The sequence below is a fragment of the Lissotriton vulgaris genome, chromosome 8, assembly GCF_964263255.1.
Source record: "Lissotriton vulgaris chromosome 8, aLisVul1.2, whole genome shotgun sequence".
In the NCBI taxonomy this organism is placed as follows: Eukaryota; Metazoa; Chordata; class Amphibia; order Caudata; family Salamandridae; genus Lissotriton; species Lissotriton vulgaris.
The window spans coordinates 509,931,449-509,944,571 of record NC_141696.1 but is presented as its reverse complement, the minus strand read 5'-3'; the positions used below and the strand labels follow the sequence as shown (position 1 = coordinate 509,944,571).

Genomic DNA, 13,123 nt, shown 5'->3' with positions numbered 1-13,123 from the left:
TTTCACAATTTATCACATTTTAAAATCCAACAGTTCATCCAATACGAATCACTCTCAACTACCAAATATAATACTGTCTGCTCCTACAGCATCTTGCATTTATAGTGTTATTAATTCGTCTTCTGACATCAGAGAGAATACCACAGTAGAGCTACCAGGGGAAAAAGACTTCTGAGCAAATTCTCTTTTGCTTTATGGAATACAATTTGCTGAAGATACATACGTCTTCTGGGGCAGCTTATACAGCCCAGACTCTATTTTTTTAATTGTAATAGACTTATGGCCACTCTGGTCTCTTTACACACAATTATTAGCACCAAATTTGGTTAAAACTATGGAAACAAAGTAACTATATTTTACCAAATACACCATCTTCTTTTCTGAATTTTTTTATAGGTAGCCTTTCAGATGGTTGGAATTGTTGTTCATTAAACGTTAACATTAGTAACTTGTTAATTGCACGTTCTCATCAGCAAATAACTAAAATTTGGAAACAATCTAAAACTAATTCATTTCAAGTCTGGTGGTAGAGCATCCATTATAATCCTAGACTCGATAGAGCATATGCAAACCCATTTGCCCTTTCTGTCAAAACAAACACACCAACAAAACATCAATGAAGAATATGTTCCTGGAACATAAACGGTCTAGGGAACAAAGCTGACAAAACTAAGCTTCTACTTTATCTCCAAAAATTTGACATAATTGCCCTCCAAGAGACCTGGCCAGATTAACAACACCAAATACAGGGCTTTAAAGCATATCATCTACCAGCTACAAGAAATGCTTAATATGGTCACTTAAAAGGAGGCCAAACAATATGCACTTCAATAATGAGTTTCAATGAAATAAAGAACAAAGACGCTAAACAGTCAGGCAAAAACAGCATAAAAATAATAGAGCTGGATGTATGAGGAAAAGAACAAAATCAAAAGTTAATACTGATAAATGTATATTTACACCCTCGTGAGAAAAAAGCTGGGATGAAACTACTGACTGCAGAAGTGGCATGAATACTGTCAGAGGAGGCAACATCCAACCTCATAGTAACAGGGGACTTCAATATGTATCTTGGAGGGCCCCAGACAACGGCCTCACTTTTGGAAGACCAGTTCTTGGCGTGGGGTATACCACAACAGGAGGTAAGCAAATGGAGCAAAGAAAATCAGATGGCAAGGGATAGCTTAAAGGATTTAGAACATCTTAACCTGGTAGCCCTAAACGGTCACTTCACAAACGACAGCCCCTCAGCAGCCACTTTCCATAATTCGACTATTAGTTCAACCATAGACTTTACATTTTCATCCCTACAACTTTTCGGCAAAGTCTTGCACTTCCGAATAGGAACAATGTCAGCCAGTGACCACTTACCTCAAGAGATCACCCTTAACATCTACAGGGTAGCGGTAACCATGCCAGCAGTAAATTAAGGATCTTCACTTTCGGTGGCACACAAAAGAATACAATGTAATACGCATAACTTGGAAGGCTTTGAGAAGGAAGCAAAAAAACTGTGGGAAAAAAGCATAGCGAATCAGAAAGACAACTTAAGTCGATGGGAGCAATTCATGAGCAGCCCTGGGTTTGCACATACAAGGAAAACAAAGACCCATTAAACAATGGAAGCCCAAAACCTACAAAGCCTCATAAAGTGTCCTCATACCATGGATGGTTATGACAAGTTAATAAAACAAAACACCATTCTTAAGTCCCTTAAGAGAAATATCAAGAAACTACTGCAGCAACTACACAGAGAAGGACTGTACAACGCCGCTCAAAAGGAACTGCAAAAACTAAAAACCATAAAAAATAAGCTAATCTGGCAAGTAAAAAGGGTAACGGAGGAAGAGCTATGGGCTAAGTTGCTCCACAAAGCAAAAGGAAACAACACCAGTGGAAGATTCTGGAAAATGGGGAATACCCTCCAGAACCCGAGAAGACCCAGCATTAATTCTCACCCTCACTGAAGAAGCTTGGTCTGAATACCTCCTGCTTCACTTTAACACAGCACCAAAGAACTCCATAACGAGGCTACCAGAACCCGACAGTAAAACCAAAGTTTGCTCCCTTCAAACGGATACTACTTCACTGGCCTTCACAGAAAAACAAATTATACGTAGGATAGGGAAAGGAAAGACAGAGGGGGTACCGGGCCCCAACGGAATCCCCCCCATTCTGTACAAATGAAACCCGGAATACTGGGCAGCGGCGCTATCCCCACTGTATAAACAGATTACAGACACCAAAACAATTCCAGACTCATGAAAAGGCTCAATATTTAGCTCCAATTCATAAGAAAGGCAACACAAATGATCCAAAAAACTACACACTTGCTGCCTTAATTGACAACGAGGCCAAATATTATGCTGGTCTTTTACCAGAGGAGCTTACGGAATGGACAAACAAAAATGCTGTGATTCCCATCACCCAGACAGGTTTTCGTAAACAAATTAAAACAACTACAAACTTTCTGGTTTTAATACTTCTAATAGACCCTGTTAATTTCGCCAATCTGCCTCTTTACGTATGTTTCATCGAATTTACTTCAGCTTTCGATAACATCAACAGAAAGCTATTATGGGAGAAGCTGGCAAACAGGAAAATACCATCAACCCTACTATCACTATTGAGATTATTACATACGGATACGTGTGTACAAATTAAGTTGGGATCAGTAGACCACCTGTCAAGGAAAATACGGATGACCAAGGGCCTCAAACAAGAGTGCGTGCTAGCTCCGACCCTTTTTAACATCTTTATGTCGGACCTCTCACTGAAGCTAGACGAAAGTAACTCTCAAGCTCCGAACTTAAGAGGACTCAACCTCTCGAACCTGATGTATGCTGATGCCATTGTGCTGATCAGCCGAATGCCGATAGGGCTACAACACCTAATCAACACAATATATAATTATTCATCAACGAATGGCCTCAGGATTAACCTCTCAAAAACTAACGCCATGAGAAAAAACACAAAGACATCTACACCCAAGTTTTGCTGGCAAATGGGAGGCTTAACATTGGAAATAGTGGAGAAATATACGTTTTTGGGCGTAATTATAGACAGAAAAGGGTCATTTCAACCACAGAAAGAAGCAATGGAGAGGAGAGGAATCAGCACAGCGATTGCACTGAGGAATCTCAAAATGAAAGCAGCCGGCCATAGCTTTACCCCACTGCTACAAGTGATCCAAGCAAAACTAACACCGGCCATTACTTACGGAAGCGAATGCCTCCGAGGGAGGGACGTGCAGATATTGGACAACATAACAGCCAGGGCAATGCGAATGATATTCAACCTTCCTAATTACACATTGGAGGCACAAATAAGGCTTGATTTCGGCCTGAGGAATCAAAGAGTAGAACGAATGGGTGCCTATGCCAAAAGTTGGCATAAAATTCATGGAGCCGAAGACTCAAGCTTGAATTACCATCTCTGGAAGGAGTTAGAAAGAAGAAAGAAGTGCGCAGCCGCAAATGATCTAAAGCACTCAACAGACTCTTTGGAACTACAAGGAGCCTGGAAGAGCATTGGATCCCATAATACCTTTAAACAGCTAGTAAATAAATAAGTAAGAATAATTTTGCTAATAGAGGACAAAGCAATACTAGCCGACAGGGCTCACAGCTAGACAGTCGTTCAAAATTATACTAGCAGCTCCTGTCCAAGCTATCTAGGAGTAGGGTTTACACGGCTCACAAAGGAGAGGTTTATACACCTACGGCTGGACATACTTCCATCACAAAACCACCTTCCCCCGTGGAAACGGCCCCAAATGATAACAAACTGCATTTTATGCTGGGACCCAAAAGAGGACATCCTTCACCTAATATGCATTTGCAAAGGACTGGAAAAGGAGCGCAGATATCATCTAAAGCTAACTCTAAAGAAGCTGGGAATAAGAACATGCTGGTAGCTGGTCAAAGCATGCTTTGATGGCAAATACATCCAATTAGCAAGTCATCTTGTCAAATTTCTGGAAAAAGCGGAAAAAAACCAGAACGACAGTAGGGAGAGATTAGACAAAGGAAATCCAAACGGCAATTGAAATCTAATTGCCCCGTTCGGCATTGACAAGGAACAATCACCCCAACGCAAGTCTGCATGTTACAAAACAGCAGAACCTGTTTGCAACTAGCCATAAGGCTCCCTTGAAGGCCTATTTTTCAAGCGTTATGTCAACCGGACAATACTGCTCAAATCAGCCCCAAGATCATGCAGTCGCAAGTACTTTAACATAGACACTTTGGACCATATAAGGACTTACTCTTATCTTAATTGATGGAAAATGCTAATGATGCCTAAACTTTCCACAATGCACTTTTTAGCCTCATGAAATTGTTCCAATGTTTTTAACATAATTTTTAACAAACTCATTTATAAAAAGGGTGGCATCAGCTAAATTGGTATTTTAAGCTTGTTTACACGTATTACATATAACTGATTGCAATGGTTTTAGTTAACTGAGCAATAAAGAATTACTTACTTACTTTCTGTCAAACATGACATTATTTGGTCACCAGTGAGAATCTATATCTTTGAAGAATAGTCCAGGATTTTTTGTCAGTATTCCTCGAAAGTTGGAAATGTATCCATGCATTGGCGGGATCACTGACATAATATAGAATGCCAAAATATCGACCTACCAAAATATCGAGGTAAAAATATAGAATGCCAAAATATCGACCTCCGATCTCCAAACAGGTACAAAAATATCGAATCAAAAATATCGATGTAAAAAATATAGTCAAAATATTGAATTTTTTTAAATGCTTTAAATTAATTAGAAATTAATGAAATAATAAATATAATGAACTTAAACATACTTAAAATACTTAAATAACCTTAAAATTAATAAATATTCATGTAAAACAAAAAAACATACAAATTGATTTGTTAATACATATATATATATATATATAAATGTAATATTAATAAAAACATTACAATATTTTTACCATAGGATAGCGGAAAGGGTAAAATTTACTATTACCACTCCAGTAAGTGCAACAGTAGGGAAAGCGTTGGATAGCGTATTGGTAAAAATTACTATTCCCACTCCAGAGAGTGCAACAGTAGGGAAAGCGTTGGATAGCGTAGAGGTAAAAATTACCATTCCCCTTCCAGAGAGTGCAACAGTAGCGAAAGCGTTGGATAGCGCAGGGGTAAAAATTACTATTCCTACTCCAGAGAGTGCAACAGTAGGGAAAGCGTTGGATAGCGTAGGTGTAAAAATTACTATTCCAACTCCAGAGAGTGCAACAGTAGGGAAAGCGTTGGATAGAGTAGGGTTAAAATTACTATTCCAACTCCAGAGTGCAACAGTAGGGAAAGCGTTGGATAGCATAGGGGTAAAAATTACTATTCCAAGTCCAGAGAGTGCAACAGTAGGGAAAGCGCTGGATAGCGTAGGGGTAAAAATTACTATTCCCACTCCAGAGAGTGCAACAGTAGGGAAAGCGTTGGATAGCGTAGAGGTAAAAATTACTATTCCCACTGCAGAGAGTGCAACAGTAGGGAAAGCTTTGGATAGCGTAGGGGTAAAAATTACTATTCCCACTCCACAGAGTGCAAAAGTAGGTAAAGCGTTGGATAGCGTAGGGGTAAAAATTACTATTCCCACTCCAGAGAGTGCAACAGTAGGGAAAGCTTTGGATAGCGTAGGGGTAAAAATTACTATTCCCACTCCAGAGAGTGCAACAGTAGGGAAAGCGTTGGATAGCGTAGGGGTAAAAATTACTATTCCCACTCCAGTGAGTGCAACAGTAGGGAAAGCTTTGGATAGCAGGAAGGTAAAAATTACTATTCCAACTCCAGAGAGTGCAACAGTAGGGAAAGCGTTGGACAGAGTAGGGTTAAAATTACTATTCCAACTCCAGAGAGTGCAACAGTAGGGAAAGCATTGGATAGCATAGGGGTAAAAATTACTATTCCAAGTCCAGAGAGTGCAACAGTAGGGAAAGCGCTGGATAGCGTAGGGGTAAAAATTACTATTCCCACTCCAGAGAGGGCAACAGTAGGGAAAGCATTGGATAGCGTAGAGGTAAAAATTACTATTCCCACTGCAGAGAGTGCAACAGTAGGGAAAGCTTTGGATAGCGTAGGGGTAAAAATTACTATTCCCAATCCACAGAGTGCAAAAGTAGGTAAAGCGTTGGATAGCGTAGGGGTAAAAATTACTATTCCGACTCCAGAGAGTGCAACAGTAGGGAAAGCTTTGGATAGCGTAGGGGTAAAAATTACTATTCCCACTCCAGAGAGTGCAACAGTAGGGAAAGCGTTGGATAGCGTAGGGATGCACATTTCTATTCCCACTCCAGAGAGTGCAACAGTAGGGAAAGCTTTGGATAGCGTAGGGGTAAAAATTACTATTCCCACTCCAGTGAGTGCAACAGTAGGGAAAGCTTTGGATAGCAGGAGGGTAAAAATTACTATTCCCCCTCCAGTGAGTGCAACAGTAGGGAAAGTAAATACTTCATATATAAATAAAAATAAAGTAAATAATAATACCAATTACAAATTAATTAAAATACTTAACACTTTTATATAATATATTAATTAATCAATTAAAAATAAAAATACAAATTAATTAATAAAAATAATTACCTACTAATACAAATTATTTACTAATTAACAATAAATTATTTAATAATTAGAAAATAATAGAAAATTTGATAAAATAAAAAAATTATTTAATAATAGAATTACTTACAATTAAATTACTCCCCACCCTATTCCCCTATAAACCCACAACCCACTACAGAAACTAAATTAATAAAATTCACAAAATTATCAATTACGACATTAATTAAAATTAATTACCCATTATATTTTAATTGATTACCAAATAATAATTAATTAACAATCATTTCACAATAAATACAAATAAATAAATTAACATATTTAATTATTTATAATTAAATACCTTTCCACCCTATTCCCCTATAAACCAACAACCCGCTACTGAAAATAAATTACTAAAATTAACATATTTATCAATTAATCTATTAATTTCAATTAATTACCAATTATATTTTAATTAATTACCAATTAATAATTAATTAACAATTAATTCAAAATAAATACCAATAAACAAATTAACATATTTCATTAATTATAAATAAATTACTTCCCACCCTATTCCCCTATAAACCCACAACCCACTACAGAAAATAAATTACTAAAATGAACATAATTATCAATTAATCAGTTAATTAAAAATAATTGCCAATTATATTTTAATTAATTACCAATTAATAATTAATTAACAATTAATTCAAAATAAATACCAATAAATAAATTAACATATTTAATTAATTATAATTAAATTACTTCCCACCCTATTCCCCTATAAAACCACAACCCGCTACAGAATTATATTACGCAAACATTAAATACCATAAAAATAATTGATTAATATAAATAATAAAATAAATATACACTTTTCAAACATATACTAACATAAAAACACTTTAAAAATTGATACTTACCTCAGATTCGATATTTTTGTAGTCTATATTCTGTCCATTCTATATTTTTGTAGTCTATATTCTGTCCATTCGATATTATATCCATTCTATATTTTTTAATTGATATTAATGCAAATCGATAATAAAAACTCGATATTTTGACTGTATACCGCATTGGAGTAAGGATATTTAAATACACTCTTGACTTTTGAAAGGAAGTTTGTCAACTAGGCACAAAATGAGTTAGGGTTAGGCAAAAGAGAGGAAAAAAAGGAAGAGTGACAGAAAAAGAGAGCAGTATAGTGCAGTGGGTCACAGCTATTTGAATCGATTTGTGATTTCTGTTGCAATTTATGAGGCTACAGGATAATCTGAGGGATGGCTATTGTATCTATAATATTAAAAAGTCACGATGCACAGAATGAGGTTTTTAAAGGATGTACCCCCACGAAAAAAGTATTAGAACTTTAAAGATGTGTAGAAAGAAATAGGCATGGGAGCCATTTTGTTTGGCTTCTCTGTCCCTTGTGAAATACTTACTCCTATAGTGTCTAAAAATTCCCATAAAGCCTGTCAATGGTAAGTGTCGAAAACATTACCTTATGTATTACACCGACATCAGTTTTAAAAAAATCTCGAAGACAAAAGTGACAGAAAATCAGCTTTATACAGCTCACCACCTGGACAGGAGAGGTCCTCCCTTACGTGTGAGTACATTACAAGGAGAGTAAACTGGAGGATTAAAATAATGCATGGCAAGTTGTAGAATACTGAGCTAAAGGGCTTGAATAGAAAATATTCAAACCAGCCCCTCACTGCAGAAGACCAAAACTAGAATAGTTGTGGTGGCAGCCCGTCGGCTTTGACACCATGCCCTCTAGCCTTCAACCCACCTAGATAATGCATTGTTGGCAATATAGACAGTCTGTCCCTTGTCAACTCTGTACTAGATGAGTGGGAATACCTCATTTCTCATATCACACTCATTCCTGCTTTCTGCATCACAACAAAGTCACACAAACAAGAGGTCCAAGAAATATAGGGCGTGTGGTAAAAGGGTTCGGGACTACAGCATTGTCATAGAATCAATAGTGCATACATTGAGTTTGTGGTCTCTCAATGGGGCCTTGGGCCCTAATGCAAGCAACGAATATATATTGGAAAATGGGGTTAAAATTATTTTGTCTATACAGGACATTTGGCACAAGATAAATATAGTGCTGTGATTCCTGAAACCATTTGAATGTATAAGTCTCACTCACGTACAAAAAGGCGGATGTACAATTGCAGGGTATTCATAAAGTGAGACCATGCAATAGTAAATTCTATTACTCATTTGTAATGTAAAACCACAGTCCTACAGTAATGCAAGGAGTAAAGTCCCCACTAGGAGTGGTGATAGGGAATTCCTGCTTGTGGTTTTGCAGGAAAGTTTAGGTGCCCTCTTTAACTTGTATGTTTCTGAGTGTTCTCAAACTTCTCTCTGAACCCTTTCCACCCTGGAAATGGTTAGAACTTCACTCCTGTCAAGAGTAGGAGCAAATCCATGTCTTGTTTGGAAAGGGGAATGGGGAGAGTATTCCCCAAAATGTGTGGCTGGTTATAAATCAAAGGGTTATTATAGGAGATAAACATTTTTTGGGGGGAAGAAAAATATAAAATAAAAGTGTTGCATTGCAGAAAGACGGTGACAGTTCATCCAACAAAAATCTACAATTCCCACAAAGTCACATTATGTAAATGCGTCTGCCAAAGCCAATATAGGAATACGCCAAACTGTGACAGGTGCGGGTTTTCAAGTGAAAACTAGAAACGTTTTTTTGAATTCTAGAGAGTTGAAAATGTGTGATGTTTGACATGCGGATGCAGATTTGAGTTACATACACAGGGGCATATGTACAAGCCCCTATTGCCACGGGAACGTCACTTTGTGTGACGTTCCCATGGCCATAGGGGCCTTGCTTTATGTACAAGGCAGCGTTAAGCCACTTATTGTGGCTAAACGCTGCCTTGTACATAAGGCACCCTTTCACACTATGTTTAGCGTGAAAGGGCCGTGCAGTGGGTGTTGTGGTGGGCGTTCCACCGCAACACCCCTTGTATTTGACACTGCCTCCCATGTTCAAGGGTGGTGTACATAGGTGGCAATGCTAAAATTAAGACCAGGGAAAACCTGGTCTTAATTTGATGAAACAAGGGGAAATGCATTATTTCTCCTTATTTTTGCATTTTCCATGTGTGCTGCCTTGTGCAGAACACACGGAAAAAGCAAAATGCCATGGTTTGTTAATATACTTTCATGTGTGCTGCTTGAAGCAGCACACATTAAAGTGACAACATTGCATTTTAGGATTGTTTATGTGCAGGATGGGACACCTCCTACACATAACCAATCCTCCCCTGCACACAGACACCCTTGCACTCTGGTGCAAGGGTGCCTGCGTTGGCGCCAAGTTGTTAAATTGAGCGCCATAGCAGGGGGAGACGCAAGACTGCACCACATTCTTGTAAATATGGTGAAACCTTGCGTTTCCGAAGTGGCGGAGCGTGTCGTTAAGCCCTGGAGGCTAACTACACGCGCCGCCACTTCATTGTACATATCTCCCAAAGTGTTCCTCTTTCCATGAGGCTAGATCCATGTTTTATGAACATATATAATAAATAACGAAATAAAATACTATGCTACATGTATCTGTTAGTATAGTCATAGTAGTTACTAGGCTTGATCAGTGCTTAACTTGTAAAATAATAAGTGCAGGGCACCAAAAATTTATTTACGAGTCCATCGCAGGGGGTGCCATATGCCAGGATCGCTGATTACTAAGGACGCCTAGTTTCCACCTAATTTTTCTTTCTTTGATTGCCCTAGCCTTCCTGACTGTTTAAATTACTTTTACAGATTTTTTTATCACCCAATGTTGAATTCTTTTTTGTTTTCCTATCTTTATCTTCCTTGTTCTTGAGCCCTAATATTTCTGTCACTTTCTTGCTCTTGCTCAAAATCTAATGATAAAAAATAAGTCCCATCCTCCAAACATCTGTGCCGGTGTTTGGTACACCGATTGTTGAAATCTAGTTTTATTACTAGCAAATACTGATAGGGATTTCCTATCCTTTTTTTTTTTTACAGATGTAGATCCTACACTACCTCTACTAAACAGTCAAATGGGGTTTTACTGTGAAACGAATCCATAACTCTTGTCAGAGAGGATCTTCCATTTTTAAGAAAGCTAAGGACAAACCCAGTAACCAGGTCCCAACTACTTTTAGGTTAAAATTAGGGATTTGCGAATTTTGCGTCTTAGTTTTTTGTGTAATAACGGGAGTTTTGGATAAATTACACGGAATTACGTGAAATTACACAAAACACAAATTTGGCATTTTGCACTATATTTTAATTTTAAATCCATCCTCGTATCAATTTTGGAGCACTTCGTGCTAAAAAGCATGAAAACCGCAAGTGCTGCGAATAAAAGCTGCTTGCCTTATGTCCGCATTGTTCAGGCACTCCCGCTCCGAAGCAACCTACAATTATGCTAAGTGGCGTAATGGAGTAATTTAGTGTGATGTAACGCGAAACAATGTAAACACCGCTAACTACCTATGCGTAATTGAAATTTCGCCCGGGATTGGTTAAAATTAAGTTTGCAGAGTTTTCCATTTGCTAGTCCACTGCCTCTCTCTGGCGTAGCATTTCAAAATATCTGTTCATTCGTGACAGGCCATCCTTTGCCTGGGGGCCCATCAGCAGTGCACCATTTCTAATTCCATCATCCTCAGCCAGACACTGAATGCCTTTCATTTTGACCGTTCACGCTAAAATAAAAACGTTTTCCGCTAAAAATGGAACAACAATTGAGACATAGTTTGTTCACCATCAGGTCTTCTGGCAGCTTTGATATTATAAAACCTGTTTAAACCATCTCATATGACTTGACAGGACTGACCATTGCTTTGGGGAAAGCCATAATAACAGTTAGCTCAGAAAACACCTCAGCATTTCATTTAGAGACATCACGCCTCAAAATCAAAATGCCTCAAGGACTCTATTGCGTCCATGACATAAGGGCACAACGTCCCTCATTCACCCCTTGCTACTCAATTGTTTTTATATTATTTGAGCTTGCCTTTATCTCTGATTCTGCCAGACTAGCGACCTCCTTTATTCGTAATGTACGCATGTAATATGACCCTATAGTCCCATCAACGTTTTCTAGTGACATCATAAACCTGAATCCCTAGATGTTATTATATTACCGAGTTATACTTTGCCTATTAAGCAGGTTTTATATTACGTGGATAGTTAGCTTAAAAAAGCTTGAAATTGTATGTCTTTTAAAGCAGGGATGCTTATTGAAAACAGTAAATGAAAATATACCTCTAGAGAATGTGGCGTAGAATTTGCTCTTAAGCCACATCATTTACTTTGCTTCCTAATCCTAGTGGGCCTGACAATGGTAAAGCTCTGCAGAGTACTTTGAGGACTGTCATTATCATGATAAAGAAAACAAAAAAGTAATTAATGGAATGCTTGAATTAAGCTCAACTACTCGGAATTAAAAGGGCCGCATTCACTCTATAATTTATTTGCCCACCATGCCACCTCGGACAGGAAGCAGCCATATGCAAATCAGCCTTGGTCCTGCTCCAAAAGGAACAGTCCAAAAGGCCAGATCCGTTTCGGCCTAGGAAGGTAAGAAGGGAATGCTCTTCTCTCTCTCTCTCTCTCTCTCTCTCTCTCTCTCTCTCTCTCTATATATATATATATATATATATATATATATATATATATATATATATATATATATATATATATATATATATATATATATATATATATAAGTATGTAGATTTCAGACTTTCAGAGAGCCAAATTCTCTATTCAGAGTACAGCAATATGCAGTGTGGAATTGCGTTCAGAGCCTGGATCTAACCAATTGGCGCTGGACCCTCCCCAAGCCACTTCGGGCTTATCTCTGGGTCCTTTTTTAAAAAGGAGAGAGCTGCCTCCTCCAGAGGCACTTCCTGCCCCGCGTACCCCATCCCCAGGCCTTCTTTGAATTAAGTGGAAGGCGCTCACACAGTAATAGGCCTCAGGGACCCCATCCAAATTCCATTAATAAAAGGGAGGGGTGTGGGTGACTACTCCCCCAGCCACAATAAACTCTGGGGATCCTATTGTATATGTCATTTGAGATGTTGTCAGTGGTTTCATAAATGATGTCAAAGAATATGCCATGAGTAATGTTATATATGAGGTCACAAGCAGTGCAAGGTGGGGCACAAGTTATAGTTAGTGCTGTAAACTGTAACTGGTTAATATCTGTGTTTTCTTTTAGTTCAAAATGCTAATGTTGTCATTGACAAATTCACCTGACTATAACGTTACTTTTGATTTTTCAATGAATTTCTTTGGTTTTTAACGTAAAGTAACATTTAATTACCATATGTAAATGCAACCCCCACTGCGAGGTTAGCTGCAAGGGCCTTGTAACCAATGCCCCCTCCATATGGTCATAGGGCCTGGCCTCGGGACTCCATCTCGCAGGCCTGTTTTTTTTTATTAAAGGGAAGGGGGGCCACATAGTCCTCACTTCCCAAGCCTTGTAAGGCCCGGTGGACCCCATCCCCGAGGGCATTTCTAAAGAATAAAG

General features: G+C 38.2%; 1 protein-coding gene across 1 annotated transcript in view; it reads right to left on the bottom strand.

The window, feature by feature from the left end:
- Positions 1–13,123, bottom strand: part of HTR1F (5-hydroxytryptamine receptor 1F) — a 373,008-nt gene that overhangs the window by 76,363 nt on the left and 283,522 nt on the right. The gene's annotated exons all lie outside the window — the stretch shown is intronic.